Below are 15881 nucleotides of genomic sequence, written 5' to 3' on the forward strand. Positions count from 1 at the left end.
CACTCAGCGGCCGATCTATCTGACAGACATCCTCCTCCTCCCACGCCAGTTCTGTTCTGTTCTGTTCTGGCACAGTGCACCTCTAATCGGGGTTAAATTAAGCGTCAGCTCTGCCGTGCCATATACCAGCCACTTTGAGCATCCTCAGCTCTCCTGAGACTCAATGAAAGCTTAAAGTGAAATGCAGGCAAGTTTGTTGGCAGATTATGACCCTATACCATCTGCATCCCTTTGAGATCAAAGCATGCTGCTGATGAATAATGCATGTCAGTGCTTGTGCAACCTATAAGGATGCATGAGGATACAATAAGTGGTACCAACACACCATATGCCAGTAAAAATGCATCCTGGTGGTGGTGGTTTCCACAGCAGTACCTTAGGCACAAAATAATGGATGGAGAAATCTGCAAGAAATGACAAATTTCATGCAAAGTTAATGCAATTCAGCACAGTTTTACAGATAAAACCCATGCAATTCTTGCATATATAATTCCTGACTGATCAATGACATCTTGTTTTATGTACAGTATGTGCTCCATAACATGTGTTGAGGTCAGTTGCTCGCTCTCATGAATGATTGTGCACAGATGGCAGGTTGCATGTGATGTAGCAGCGCAGGCTTTGTTAAATAAAACAGATCAGATGCGCATTCATACACACTGGCAACAAAACAAACACACCATGACTACCAAAAGTCACCTGACGTGGTTTCCTGGAAATAGTGTGCCAGTGAGCGTATGGCTCTTGTATTGATGAGAGCACAGGTGCCAGTATCTCTCTAGGGACACCTTCTGGAACAGTTTCTCTAATTATACATGCGTCGCCATTAAAGCCCTAAACATGATCAATATAGCCATACTAGACACATCCTGGCCTTATAAACTAAGTGAATTCGGTGTTATAAAATCTCAGCTGAGTTGATATTATGTTGAAATCCTAAATAGTGATATGCCAGGCCAATTAAAGGGATATTTCACCCAAAAATGAAGATTTTGTCATCATTTACTCACTCTCAAGTTGTTCCAAACCTGTAGGAATTTCTTTCTTCTGCTGAACACAAAAGAAGATATTTTGAAGAATGTCAGTAACCAAACAGTAAATGATGACAGAATTTTCATTTTTGAGTGAACTATCCCTTTAAAGTGATATTTGGGCTTTGATAGATTATTTATGAGAAAATTTGATTATTATTACATTATTATTCAGATTACCTAATAATAATAATATTATTTAGGTTATCTAATAATTGTTATTATTAATTATTAGATTATCATTTTTATAGATTATTACATTCCTGTAGCTCAAACAGTAGAGAATGCATTGCCAAGGTCATGGGTTCGATTCCCAGGGAATGAAAGAACTGATAAAAATTTGAACACAATGAACACATTCTGTCAAAAAATGTGGATTTTGCTCCATGACATCTGTTGAAGTACTGTGTGATACTGTATTTCATATTATATTATCCACACAGATCTCTAGGTATTGACATTGGCATCGACTAATGCAAAACCCATAATGGTCAACCACTACTAGCTGAAAAGTTTGACTTGGAACTGACTCTCATAATTCTGGTAAACAGAGAGAACGATTTATGGGTGCTTTTGTCAGTTGTACTAACAGGTTCTGGCTTTTGCTTGCATGAAATGATTAGTTGTTCTGGAGATGGATCAGGGTGGTCCTCAACCTCCAATGTCTAAGAAGCTGTTCCACAGAGCAGATAACCATGCTGTGAAGATTTGACATTTTAAAAAAGTTAAAATTTGAAATTACTCTTATCAAAAAGCAATTGTGAATTCCTGCATCCTAAAGTCAATGAAATATTCTACTTAGCTTTATACCTACAAACAAAAATGTGCTTGTAGTTAATTTCTCCTGATACCACTTGACTGCTGCTGAAATGGTAGCCATTTTAAAACTTCTCTCACACTAAATTAGCCCCTTTACTAAAATCTTGTCCTTCAAAGACAGTTAAACTACACTGTAAACCCTAACGCTCAAAATACTTAATTCGTTTGAGTAGGACAAACTTAAATTAAACAAATTAATTCAGTTAAATTAACTGTTACGAGTATTTAAAACTTTCTTTTACTTTTGAGTTCACAGCACTGACATATTTCAAGTAAACTAAATTGTTTTGCCCATGCTTTGCCCATGGCACTAACCCCCTAACCCATGATTGAGTTGAGTTGCAGCAGATTTCTAATTCCCAGCATGCTTTGCATCAGACTGTATAAATGTTGAAATTAAGTGTTATTTTGTGTGTTTTTGCATAAGATTAACATAGGGAGACATAAGTTAGTGTTTAATGTTGTGTTATGTTGGGATTGACAGGGGGTTCTGTTATGTTAGTTTTGTAGGGTTACCATTCTGGTGAAGAGTAGACCGTGTGGTTAGGTTGAGGATGGGCTGCAAAACTTTTAAGACCACATATACTGTATGTTGTTTGATTACATACATGCAAGTATATATTGACAGTCTCTTTGATAGTTATAATAGCATGTGTTTTTTGCTAACTAACATTTAACCAAGATCTGAATGTGATGTTTATGTAAATTAACTATTTGTACTTGAGTGGGGCGAGGCTGAGAACCCTGGGAGCGAAGGAATGCCAGTGATGTGATTGTTAATGAGAGACACCTGTGCACCACACTGGCCTTGCTCCACCTCCACGGCTCTCGGCCCCGCCCCACCTGTTACAAAAAAATTAAGTTCTACCAACTTAAAAAAATAAGTTAGTTAACTTAAATGTTTTGAGGTAATAAGTTTCCTCAAATGTTTTGAGTATTCTGAACTTATTGAGTTTTACAGTGTATCGTGACTGTGGTTATCAAAAATGGAGCAAAAGTGAAGCAGTATGCCATCTCAGTGCTGTCAAACACAACAGGAGCAAAAAACATTCTTACACAACAAGCAAACAACTACTTATGATGCTGAATGTGGCTTTTAAACTTCAAACCCTCGGCTTCCTGCTTACCATGACTGAGCAAAATGACAGGCAGAAGCTACAGAGACCCTAATGTGACATTCGCAGAATCAGACAATATTTATATTGTCAATAACATAAAAATAAAAATATTTAATTATTAAAATTTTTAAATATTTGAAATATACAAAGGGGATGAGGCCATGTTGGGCTGCTTTAGAGAAGAGGAAGAGTTGTTGTAGTAGAGTGTTGTTATCATGCCGTCATTTTACGTCGGACTGCTTCACAAACGAGGGTCAATTCAACACTGGATTTGCACAAAAGATTAACATGACGGCACATGCTAGTCGATGAGTTGAATCAACTCCACAGAAACTACATAAATTTATCAACTAACCGTTCAGAAACGTCCAGTTTCATTCTAAAAGTTGTAACTTCTTCCTGAGTCTCTCCATCAGCTGAAGACCATTACTGACAATCGTTGTTTTGGCTACGTGAGATTCTCCAGCTTTGTTGCTGTTGAGCAACAGAAGCGCGAGCTGTTAAAGCTCCAGACTCTTCTAAAAAAGCGGCGAGAGCAGCAGCTCATTTGCATTTAAAGGGACACACACATAAATTATGTGTTTTTGCTCACACCCAAATAGGGGAAAATTTGACAAGCTATAATAAATGATCTGTGGGGTATTTTGAGCTGAAACTTCACAGACATATTCTAGGGACACCAGAGACTTATATTACATCTTGTATTATATTACACACACATACACCCTGTTAACCCTCAAAGATTAGGAGATATACATATATACATAAACCAGAAATGATAACATGGGATTTTCTTGTCCATATGTAAATATCCATTTGACATTCTGGAACTGTTTACTGATTTTCCAATTTTTTGGTATTAAATTAAATTCACAACTTGAACATAGCTACAGAAATAGGTGTGATGGACACCTATTTTCAGGACTCCTAAATCAGTGATATTTATTGTGAAATAAGGATATTTCCTGAGTGAAAAGAAGCCTTTAAGGCTCTCTACAATATGCAATACGCAGAGTGTTTGCAAACATTGTGGGCCAATTAGAAAAGACCTGTTATTCGCTTCCAGTTGATTTGCATGTGCGGACTGGGCAAACCCTGCTCTGCCTCTTCACAGGAAGGGGATTCGAAGTGACAGCGATGAAATTCTGCAGCCACTTGCCCCGAGATGCATGAGGGCGTAATGCAGAAACAGCTTGGTGCTAGGGGGGAGTACAATCATCACGACATGCTGCGAGAGCCGAGCCTGCCTTTCTCTTTGCCTCCGTTCCTCAGGGACGCTAGCGTTATGCGCACCTGCTGGATTTTCACTCTGTAACGGTGACCACTGTCATGCTCTATTCCCATTAAATTACATGTCCGCTGCCAGCCAGATGAGCTCTGCTCAAATCCCAACCCTCTTAACGGCTGTGACTGTTGTCAAAATGCTGCCACAGTGTGTCAGGCCCGCTGCTCAATGAATAATGAAGTACTTCACTGCCTCCTTCCAGCAGGCCGTCAATGCTGGTGTCAGCAACTGTAAGATGTCTTCATGTGACGCTCAGCGGTACAGGTGATTCTTGGAAAGGGCCATGCAATCAGTAATATGCTTTTTATGTTTGAAAAGCATGGACTTCTGCAAGAGCACTAGCAGAGTCATGTCATTGAGCAATGTCATGTCACTGCGAAAAGGTCATGCTGTTCATAATTCTGCTTTTTTTATGTTGAAATGCTGCAACAACACATGCATATGTGCTATATTTCCTGGTGCAAAACTAGCACACTTCTAAATCAAGCAACTTAGCTATTTTTTGACAGAATAGTTCAAATGTTTACTAACCCTTGTGTTGTTTCAATCCTGTATTATACATCTGTGAAATATTAACATATATGTTCCGGTAACACTTTATTTTAATGTGTCCTTGTTACACATGTTACATGTATTTACTATAGTAATAACCATAAATTAGGCATAATTACATGCAACTAACCCTAAACCAAACCCTAATCCTACCCTAACACTAAAGTAAGTAAATGTACTTAATATTACTCAGTACTTATATGTATAATTACACAGTAATAGGGACACATTAAAATAAAGTGTAACCTATGTTCCTATGTATAGAATATCTGACTTTGTTTTCCATACAGTGAAACTGGATGATTTATACTGTAAAGATCCTTGTGCACCAGTTAAAACTAAACTATAAATGTGTTTTAAATTGATTCAAATCAATTTGAATCAAGGTAACAAACGCAGAATTGCAATTCAAATTTGAATGAAAGGAAGCAGAATTAAAGGGTTAGTTCACCCAAAAATGAAAATTATCATCATTAATTACTCACCCTCATGTCGTTCCACACCCGTAAGACCTTCGTTCATCTTCAGAACAAATTATGAGCTTGACGCAGTAAACAGAGTTCAGCGCTTCCATGTTCACGTCAGAACGCCAGCTCAGTATTGGCCGATGCTGTTCACGTAGGAGCTGGCCAATACTGAGTCGGCATTCGGTCGTAAACACGGAAGCGCTGCACTGCGTCAACAGTGTAGGAGACTGACAGGGTAGAGAAGAAATTGTTGAATAAAGTTATTATTTTTGTTTTGTTTTTGCGCACAAAAAGTATTCTCGTCGCTTCATAACATTAAGGTTGAACCACTGTAGTCACATGGACTATTTTTACAATGTCTTTACTACTTTTCTGGACCTTGAATGACAGTAAATACGTTGCTTTCTATAGGGAATAAAAAAACTTGGATTTCATCAAAAATATCTTAATTTGTGTTCCAAAGATGAACAAAGGTCTTACGGGTGTAGAACGACATGAGGGTGAGTAATTAGTGACAGGAATGTCATTTTTGGGTGAACTAACTCTTTAAAATGAGTTCAAATAAATTGATATAACTGCAAATAACTAGAAAAGCAAAACACATTTCAAATGTTGACTTTAAAAATCCTTATTTTAAAGCTGTAAAAAAAGTTTAAGAAGTCTTATCAACAGAGAAAGGAAGAAATGGCACCTATAGAAATTTGTACAGTATGTACAGTAGATTATACACTTTATCATATATAATAAATAAATACAATGAAAAACACTTCAGTTTGCATCATCTGTGTCAAATATCTTTGAATTTAAATAGAGTAAATTCCACTTCCTGTTATTCAAATTCAAATTAGCATCCTGTGTATTTTGGGCAATTCAATTTAAACTCACACGCTGCATCCGAAATCACGTACTGTCTTAATAAGTACTACATCTAAATTTGAATTTACTTTGCGACTGTTAAAAAAGTATGCTTTATACAGTATGAATACGGGTAGTATGAATGAATTTCGGAGGCACAACATCCGCCATGTTGTTACTGTCATGTGACCTACCAGCGTCAGTTGCGTCGCTTCACTGCTATTCATAAATCCTCTCCCCTGGCCTCATGGGATAGTAAAGTGTCCATCAAATGTGCACTTCAGAATCTCAGAGGAAGTAGTAGGTCATCATCTACTGTTTTTCGAATGCTATGTATTCGGACATACTACTCTTTTGGCGTACTATTTTTCGCATACTATATATTAGGGAAGTATTTGATTTCTGACGCAGCGCAACTCAAACATTGAGAGTGATACTTGTAATATAGCGCTTGAGTCATATGGACCAATTTCACAGTAGTTTTATAGTGTGTTTTTGTCCTTGTAGTTGCTTGGCAGTATGAATCAAGGTATGTGTTACTAAATATACACATTACGCAGGACTACATTTTTGTGGTCAACTGTCCATAGATCTTATGAAATGGATGTTGAGGAGGTGAAGAATGAGAGATGGAGATGAGGAATGTTTCACGCCCCTGTGAGCCAGCGGGTATGGATGTAATGGGGGTTGGGTCTCTTGAAGATCTTCAGTGGACCACTGAGGGAGAGGTTTGCGTATGGATGTGGGAAATAGGCTGGTGAGTGTGAGCGAGAGATTAATGAGCACAGAAGCGTTGATAATGATAATTAATCTCACAAAGGACTTGATTCATGGGCTTTTGTGCTCTAGTTAGTAACATGTTTCACTGGGGAAGTTCAACTTGTAATTGCTCAATTATTTAAAATGCGAGCCCTTATGCTGAGGGACAGTCAAAAGCTCTGTTCCAAAACCTAGTGAGAACACTTCAGGGGTGTTTCACACTTGGCAGGTTTGGTTCGATTAAAATGAACTCTGGTGTGATTGCTCCGTTAGTGCACTTCATTTGAATAAGTATGAACGCTGCCTGGTGCGTACCAAACAAGCGGACCGAGTCCCCTGAAAAGGTGGGTCTCGGTCTGCTTCCAAACAAACTCTGGTGCAGTTCGACAGAAATATGAATGCAACACGGACCAAAGACATCTAAAGGAACCCAAAAACAGAACATTATGTCACCAGATGCAACCCTAAAAAGACAGAATGCTGAAGCATACCTGTTTTTTCTCAACATAGGAGCTATGTTGCCCATTACAGTTCAGTAAAGGTGTCAGAAACACTGTCTCCTGGCAGTAGATCATCGTTTGTGTGTAATAGAGGAATTCCTGCCTGTTTTGACTCCTTTACGCATTTTATAAACTCTTCACGAGTCCTCAGCTGGTCCCAATACCATCATACGTACGCACATATAACAAGCGCATTTAGCCCAGCACACAGCATTGTTTCGGATTTCCGGAAAGTTCCATTGCAAAATAGTTTTTTTTTTGTATCCTTAGGTTTGGTCTTAAAAATGACAGTGTGAACGCTAAGCGAACCAGGACTACATGTATTGTTTTCAGGTTTTTTTTGTTTTTTTTTCTCGTCCAAACCAAAAGAACCAAGAGAACTTAACTACAAGTGTGAACACACCCTAAGACACTGTCAATGTGCTACTGATGCTAAAAAAAGTAGTAGGTGACTATATTATGCAGACTACTGAGGGCAACTTATTCTGTAAAAATCATAAAGCACAACTGCATATATTCTCTGGAGTGAGAGCAATCCCACAATGCACTGCAGCAAGATCAGAAAAAAGAATTACAACTTTTTTAATATAAATTATAAAATAAATATAGAAAATAAATGCAATATTTTATTTTAAAATTATTATATTTCATTTAATACCAAAAAATAAAATATCAATAAAAATAAAATTGTATTTTATAAAATAAAATATTTTACATTTACAATTTACGGCTTAAAACGTCACATATTTGTGAGAACATGAAATAAAAAGTCTTTTATACTTTTGGAGCTGGGGTGTGCCAACTTTTTCTTTATTTTTAAATTGTAAATATAACAATTACAATAATAATACATTTAACATATTTTTAAAATTATTTTAGGAGCAATCCTGTAATTCATTACAGCAAGATCAGTTATATTTTTTAAAATATAAATTCATTATTCTATTATAAATAAGATATAAATATTTTATTTGATTTAATACCAAAAATATCAATAAAATAGCATTTTATTAAATAATATATTTTATTATTAATAATAATAACAATAATAAATTATATAAAATAGTAATTGTTATTTTGGGACAATTTTTTATCACATTGTCATAGCAACATGCCAATGTCAACTCTACTGAAGTCAATTCGAGTCTTACAGTCAGGCAGCACACAGCTCACAAGTTTTTGGAAAGGAGCTTAAATGTTCTCTCAACACAAGCATTTCCAAAGTCACCTAGAAAAATAAGATAAATGTTTGCATATTTCTTTCTGTTCTGGACAAAACCAGCCACGATGATCCCATAAAATACCTCTCTAGTGAGGTGCGGTGCTTTAGCGGGAACACAGCGAAAAGAACACAGTGATAAACAAGCTCATTCTAATGGAGCAAGACGTTCTGATGAATTTGGAAGGTTTTCTTGTTCTCAAACTCTGGCGTCTGTCACAGGGAGAAAGGAACACGGAGAACCACCACAGGATTTAGACAGTGATAGAAATCTGTCTCTGTACTGTTTGTATTCATAACTGAAAGAGTGAGAGTCCATTTGAGTGAGAAAACCAGAGAGAGAGAGAGAGAGAGACAGAGACCAGCAGGGAAGCAACTATAAAATACAACGAAGAAGCTTTAACAAGCATCCTGCTGTTAGACATTAAAGTTCTGTCATTTCCCTTTTCTTTAATTACAAGAATTTATGAAGGCCTGGAGAATCTTAAGACCTGGGCAGCCAGTAAGCAAGCTAAAACTACAAATTATCAAATAATCAAACTAGCTTTTACATTTTATGCAGTTGCTAAGGTGTTCAGAGTGGTTTTGAGCAAATGTCTACGTGGTTTCTATGGTGGTTGTTTGTTGCACCAAGTCTAAATGATCTTTTTGGCCATTTTATCATCCATAAGTTAAAAATTTTGAGTCAAATATTTTAGAAATGCAATAGCTCACCTTTACTGAACAATTTGAGGTATTATTCATGACTTTAGCACAAATAGTTATGCAATAATGTTTAATACTTATGGTTAAGTATGAGCAGTTGCAATACTGATGAACAGAACACCACTAATTACAATATAAACATTAAATCTGCTTCATCAAACGTCAATCGCTAAACCCAAAATAAACTCCCAATAATTGCACTTGGGTGGGTCAAAAAACGCAAACAGCCATTTCAGTCTCTGCCTGAGGTTATGTAAGGACAAAAAGGTCTTACACTGTGTTCTTTTAGAACAAAACTATTCGGGAGAGGATTACCCACACACACCTGAATTCAACCCACCATCTGATGGTGAATATTTATGCAGACCAATTATGGCAGGAAAGCTGGTTCTTCTAAATGCACCTGTTATAACATCTAGCCCTACTTTCATCAGTCAGATGCTGGAAGTGTGACTCAGGTCCATGTTTTCCAGACACTGACTGAGGGGATATCATGGCTGATTGGCCCAGTGTGAGACCAGCAGGAACTGAGATCATCATTAACTCAAGGCTCATCTGAGGTCAGTGGAGGCACGGCCTTTGTTGCTATTTCTTCATATCTTGCTCCGAACTCAAGGTCAGGTCATTCAAAATAGATTTACGACAACTGTAAATTTCTTAACTGATTAACTGAGATAATTCCCTCAAAGGGGATGTTTCTAAGAAACGTTTCTGCTTTTGAGAAACAGAAAAGGCATACACTACTGTTTAAACATTTGGGGTGAAAGAAATACAGTAAGGAAGCATTAAAGAGGTCTTATTATGCTTTTTTACATTTTCAACTTTCTTCAGTGTGTTGCTGTTCGAGCATGAAAAATGTCTGCAAAGATACAAAGCACAAAGTCACTCCAAAGGGAGTTATTCTCTATATCAATAAGCTGTTTCTGAACTCCCAAACATACACGTCACAATATTGCTCATTTAAATAATTCCTGCTCAAGGCAAGCACAAAAAAGAAGGCAAGGCCTGGTTGAGTTGCGTTAGTAGCGTGTTAAAACTTGTGGCTATGTTAAGGAGCGTGAAACATGCTCGAAGTGGTTGAGCAATCACAACACACTGGTTTAGTCGTCCAATCAGAGCTTATTGCGATATTCAAAAGGAGGGGCTTCATAGAGATCGGAACTAAAGAGAGTGTAACTGACAGACTGGGAAGAGAGGTGCTGCAGCAGTGTAAAATATGAGAAAAATAATGTGCTTTTTGAACATTCAAGCATGAAAACCTATTCTAGCAGAGCGCAAACGCAAAATCAAGACTTTGAAAAAGGGCATAATTATGGAAGCTCATTTCTGCCATTGAATAAAAAATAAAAAAAGGTAGTTGCTACTTTTTATCTCACAATTCTGACTTTTTTCTCAGAACTGCGATATAAAGTCGCAATTGCAAGTTATAAAGTCAGAATTGCAAGATGTAAACTCGCAATTCTGACTTTATAACACGCAATTGCAACTTTATATCACACAATTCTGACTTTATAACTCGTAATTGCGACTTTATATCTCACAGTTCTGAGGAATTGTGAGATGTAAATTCGCAATTGTGAGAAAAAAAGTCAGAACTGTGAGATAAAAAGTTGCAATTATCTTTTCTTTTTTTTTTTTTTTGATTCTGTGGCAGAAACAAGCTTCTATACATAATAGGTCCTCTTTAAATTGATAAAAATTGATTTAGAAAATTAGATAAAAAGTAACAGTAAAGACATTTATAATGTTTCAATTTCAAATAAATGCTGTTCTTTTGAACTTTTGGTTTCCACAAAAATATTAAGCAGCGCAACTGTTTTCAGCATTGGTGATAATCAGAAATATCAATTCCTTAATCAGCATATTAGAATGATTTCTGAAGGATCATGTGACACTGAAGACTGGAGTAATGATGCTGAAAATTCAGCTTTGCCATCACAAGAATTTAACATTTTAAAATATATTAACATAGAAAAGTTATTTCAAATTGTAACAATATTTCACAATATCACAGTTTTACTGTATTTTTGTTCAAATAAATACAACTTAAATTATGAGAGGAATGGTGGTTCTGCTAAATGTTTGTTCAAAGCATCCCCAAACTTGGTCTAACAGAATTTTCATTTGATTTTTATGAACAATTACTGTGTTTTTAGAATATGTTTATATATTCTATATATAAATTTCCACAAAGATCTGTTTTTATGTCTGTTATTTGTTGACAGTGGTGTCATGAGTGCAGAGGTGACGGGGTGTGTTGGGTGTTTTGGAGTGAATCTGTGCGGTTGGGTGTGAAGTCACACAGTCTGAGTGGATCACAGTGAATCACAGCTGCTGTCTGAACATGTTCATCATACTTCACACCTTCCACAGCTGATATGTCACTCCTGGCCTTCAATCAAGTGTCTCATAGGTCAGCGGTCTACATCTGAAGGCTTAATGGAAGAGTTCACCCAAAAATAAAAATTCTGTTATTGTTTACTCACCCCTTATGTTGCTCCAAATCTGTATGACTTTCTTCTGTGGTCCACATTGGCTATTACTGCAGGGACAAAAACAAAACAGAGACAAATATCTTCTTTTGTGTTACGCTGAAGAAAGTAAGTCATACAGGTTTGGAATGATATGAGGGTGAGTAAATGATGACAGAATTGTCCTTTTTGGGTGAACTATCCCTTTAACAGCAAAGCCCAGAACACAAACAAATACACACGTACTGCATCACGCATCCTGCACACGTAATGACCTTTCTATTTTATAAAGCCATCATAATTATGACCTCACCTTAGACTAACCTTAGGCCTCCACCTCTAAAGCCTTAAAGTCAACATGATATCAGAACTGACCCTGGTGACCTTCTTAAGAATTGCTCCTGGTATTATTGGAGCATGATTCATCAGTGCACGTCATTTTGTTTTATGCCAATGGTTACGTAGGTTGGAATAATTAATATTAACCAATAAAAAACAGCTTACGTTTCATGAGCCAATTAAATCGCAATAGATCAAAAGTCTAATAGATGAAAGTCCAAACCTAGATTACATATTTTCCACTGGATATTTAATTGTGCATGTTAATTTAATCTATTTTTACATTTAGATTACCTTCATCATCATCTAAAGGCCACTCAAAGTTAATATATAAAAACACTTTAACAGAAAAATTGTTAAATGTAATCTTTACCAAAACTCAAAATGAATATCAATTTTTCATACTGTACATTATAATTCATTTGTAGCATTTAAAATAATTTTAGGGTTTTTTTTTGTGCTTTAAAATATTATAGTTTTATAGTTTATATAGCTTAGATAATAAAATTATAATATTATATAATTTTAATATCTAACATTTATTGGTTATCTGCCATAACCAGGGTTATTATATTAAACTAAATCTAAAACAATAAAAAATAAACTTAACAGAAAATATAAAAATAAAAACTAATTCAAAATATTATTAAAAACTATAATAGTATCTCAATGATAAAATAACGTTGGCCATAACATGGAAATAATTATCGGTTTATATCGGTTTTGGCCAGAATTTTAATATCACTGCTTCCTGATATTAACGTTTTATATGTACTTATGGTCAACTTGTATGGTGCTTTTTTGAAATTTTGTGATATGAATGTAAAATAATGACAAAATGTCCATTTGTGTGGTGTAATTGCCATTTCACATTTCGGAAGCCATTGCATGTTGTACGCTGCACCACATGTAACTGAACACGTAAGGACCTTTCTACCACAATTACTACCCCTCCCCCCCTTCAGAGATGAGAGCATGAGGTCAAGATGGGGCCGTGGCGTCGTTTCCATGGCAACCCTGCCAAAGCCATTTGCAGAGACAGCGGCTCGATCAGCTAATTGAAGCAATCACAGAAGAAACCCGACTGCTGTGCCAGATCAGCTAAGCGTACCCTTCCCCCATCAGCGCAGCCCCTCCCCCAACTCCCTCTTTACTCACAATTCAATCAGCCTCCATAATCCGTCAGGAACTCCAACTAATTCACCCAGCGTGGGGTTTTCTCAGTCATTACAGAGGAGCTGATTGGAACAGGTCTTCCGCGGTGCTTGAAACTTTAACTGTGCGTGTAATGGAGAACGAGAGGAGAGACATTTTCCTTTGAACCCACTAGGCAGGACAATATTTATAGAAGATGTCAAATGAAAGTGAAAGAAAGATAAAGGCTCTGTTTCAAAACCTACTGAGATACCTTCTAAAGTCCACTGCACTTTTTTTCTGTCCTTTACGATGTTGCTTGTCAGATTGTACGACATGACCTAAGTGAGATCTCGGGTAAAAGCCACAGTAGACTGAACAACATCAGCGATCTTATGTCAGACTGTACGATATGCTTTAGAAATCATTGGACTTTGTTCAAGAATGACATCACGACTGGGTGTTTTAAATCCCCAATCAGATTGCTAAAATTATATATTATATGTATTATATACACCGATCAGGCATAAAATTATGACTGACAGGTGAAGTGAATAACACTGATTATCTCTTCATCACGGCACCTGTTAGTGGGTGGGATATATTAGGCAGCAAGTGAACATTTTGTCCTCAAAGTTGATGTGTTTAGAAGCAGGAAAAATGGCCTCCAAATTCCCCAGATCTCAATCCAATGGAGCATCTGTGGGATGTGCTGAACAAACAAGTCTGATCCATGGAGGCCCCACCTCACAACTTACAGGACTTGAACGATCTGCTGCTAACATCTTGGTGCCAGATACCACAGCACACCTTTAGGGGTCTAGTGGAGTCCATGCCTCGACAGGTCAGGGCTGTTTTGGCAGCAAAAGGGGGGCCAACACAATATTAGGAAGGTGGTCATAATGTTATGCCTGATCGGTGTATAATATATACAGTGCAGCACTTTCAGGTTCTACGTCAGAACGCTGACTCATTATTGGTCGGCTCCTGCGTCAGCATCACACACATGCGTCGTGCTGCTCACGTGAACAGTGTCGGCCAATACTGAGCCGGCATTCTGAAGTAGAACCTGGAAGCACTGCACTGTGTTTACTACGTCAACAGCATAGGAGACTGACATGGAAGAGAAGAAATTTTTGTTTGTTTTTTGCGCACAAAAAGTATTCTCGTCACTTCATAACATTAAGGTTGAACCACTGTAGTCACATGGACTACTTTAACGATGTCTTTACTACCTTACTGGGCCTTGAAAGTGGTAATAACGTTGCAGTCTATCGGAGGCCAGAAAGCTCATGGATTTCATCAAAAATATCTTAATTTGTGTTCCAAAGATGAACGAAGGTCTTACGGGTTTGGAACGACATGAGGGTGAGTAATTAATTAATTAATGTGTTTTTTTATTTTTGGTTGAACTATCCCTTTAAAGCAGCATGCTAAATGAAAAATAGAACTACATTAGTGATTGATTACATTCAAATGTGTTAGTGAGTTCTTCAGTATTAGCGTGACACTAAAATACATGCACTCACTAATATTAGGTAAAACAGTCAATTTTTAAATTACATTAAAACATTTTTTAAAACATTTTTTCATTCTAGGATGGCCTTCTCTGTGAAGGATACATAGATTTGTCCAAAAGAAGCAGTTTTAGAAAGCAATTATGCTACAGACATTTTGGAACAGCCTTCTCAGAATGCACACTTATATAAATTATTACAATGCTGCCTACTGTACACAGGCAGTTCACTAGGTTATAGAATAGAGCCACAGAGAGAGTAAGTGAATGTGAGCGTTTACAGTACTGTATGTTCAGATGACAAGATGTAGAAGAACAGACAGCTTGTGGGAGCATTATTAAAGGGTTTGAAGTGCATCTGTGTGCATGCTTATTACTATGTACGGTCTGTAGCATGTGGTTTCTTGTGTGTATGCATGCATGCTAAATGCATTCTGAGGGTAATTACTGTGAGAGCGTGCATGTCAGCAGGAGTCCGAGTGATTTTGATGGTCTGTAAATACGAGTGCTTGCGTGCCGCTTTCAGAGGGCGGCTACTTTCATGCCAAAATGCTTCAGAGATAAATGCTACCACACAGATTCTTCCCATCACAAAGTTATCCTTATGGCTTTTCAACAGAGAACGGTTAAAGAAAAAGAAAAGAAAAATATATTCTATTCTAATTAGCAAATGCATCACATATCAATATATATATATATATATATATATATATATATATATATACACACACACACAGTATATTTATGCTTATAACTACGATGAAGGCTGCATGCATTTGATCAACTGCATTTATTTACAATATAACAATACACTGTATAACAATACAGTAAGAACAGAACTCTCGGGAATCGATAATGGTATGGCAATTGATATTAGGATGGTAATGAATATGACAATGTTAATGTATTTGGTCTTGGCAGAATAGATCTGCTACGCTACTGCTGCTGCTGCAGAGCAAGTACTGAGACTTGCTACTGCCAATACATTCACAGACATTGCTGTGAGCATGTAAGACATGCTGCTGCACATGTAACATACATGAATTAACCCCCGTAGCAGATCTACACAGGTGGAGCTGGGGAAGGACTATTTTGATTATTTTTTTTTTTT

At 36.8% G+C, this 15881-nt stretch overlaps 1 long non-coding RNA gene across 5 annotated transcripts in view; it reads right to left on the reverse strand.

The window, feature by feature from the left end:
- The window catches only part of LOC127517019 (uncharacterized), a 99403-nt gene that overhangs the window by 34508 nt on the left and 49014 nt on the right, over window positions 1–15881 (reverse strand). For all 5 annotated transcript variants that reach the window (XR_007931164.1, XR_007931165.1, XR_007931163.1 and 2 more), the window contains exon 5: window positions 11797–11852. This is a non-coding gene — a long non-coding RNA (uncharacterized LOC127517019). The remainder of the gene's footprint in view (window positions 1–11796; window positions 11853–15881) is intronic.

This window comes from Ctenopharyngodon idella, chromosome 8 (assembly GCF_019924925.1).
Source record: "Ctenopharyngodon idella isolate HZGC_01 chromosome 8, HZGC01, whole genome shotgun sequence".
Lineage (NCBI taxonomy): Eukaryota > Metazoa > Chordata > Actinopteri > Cypriniformes > Xenocyprididae > Ctenopharyngodon > Ctenopharyngodon idella.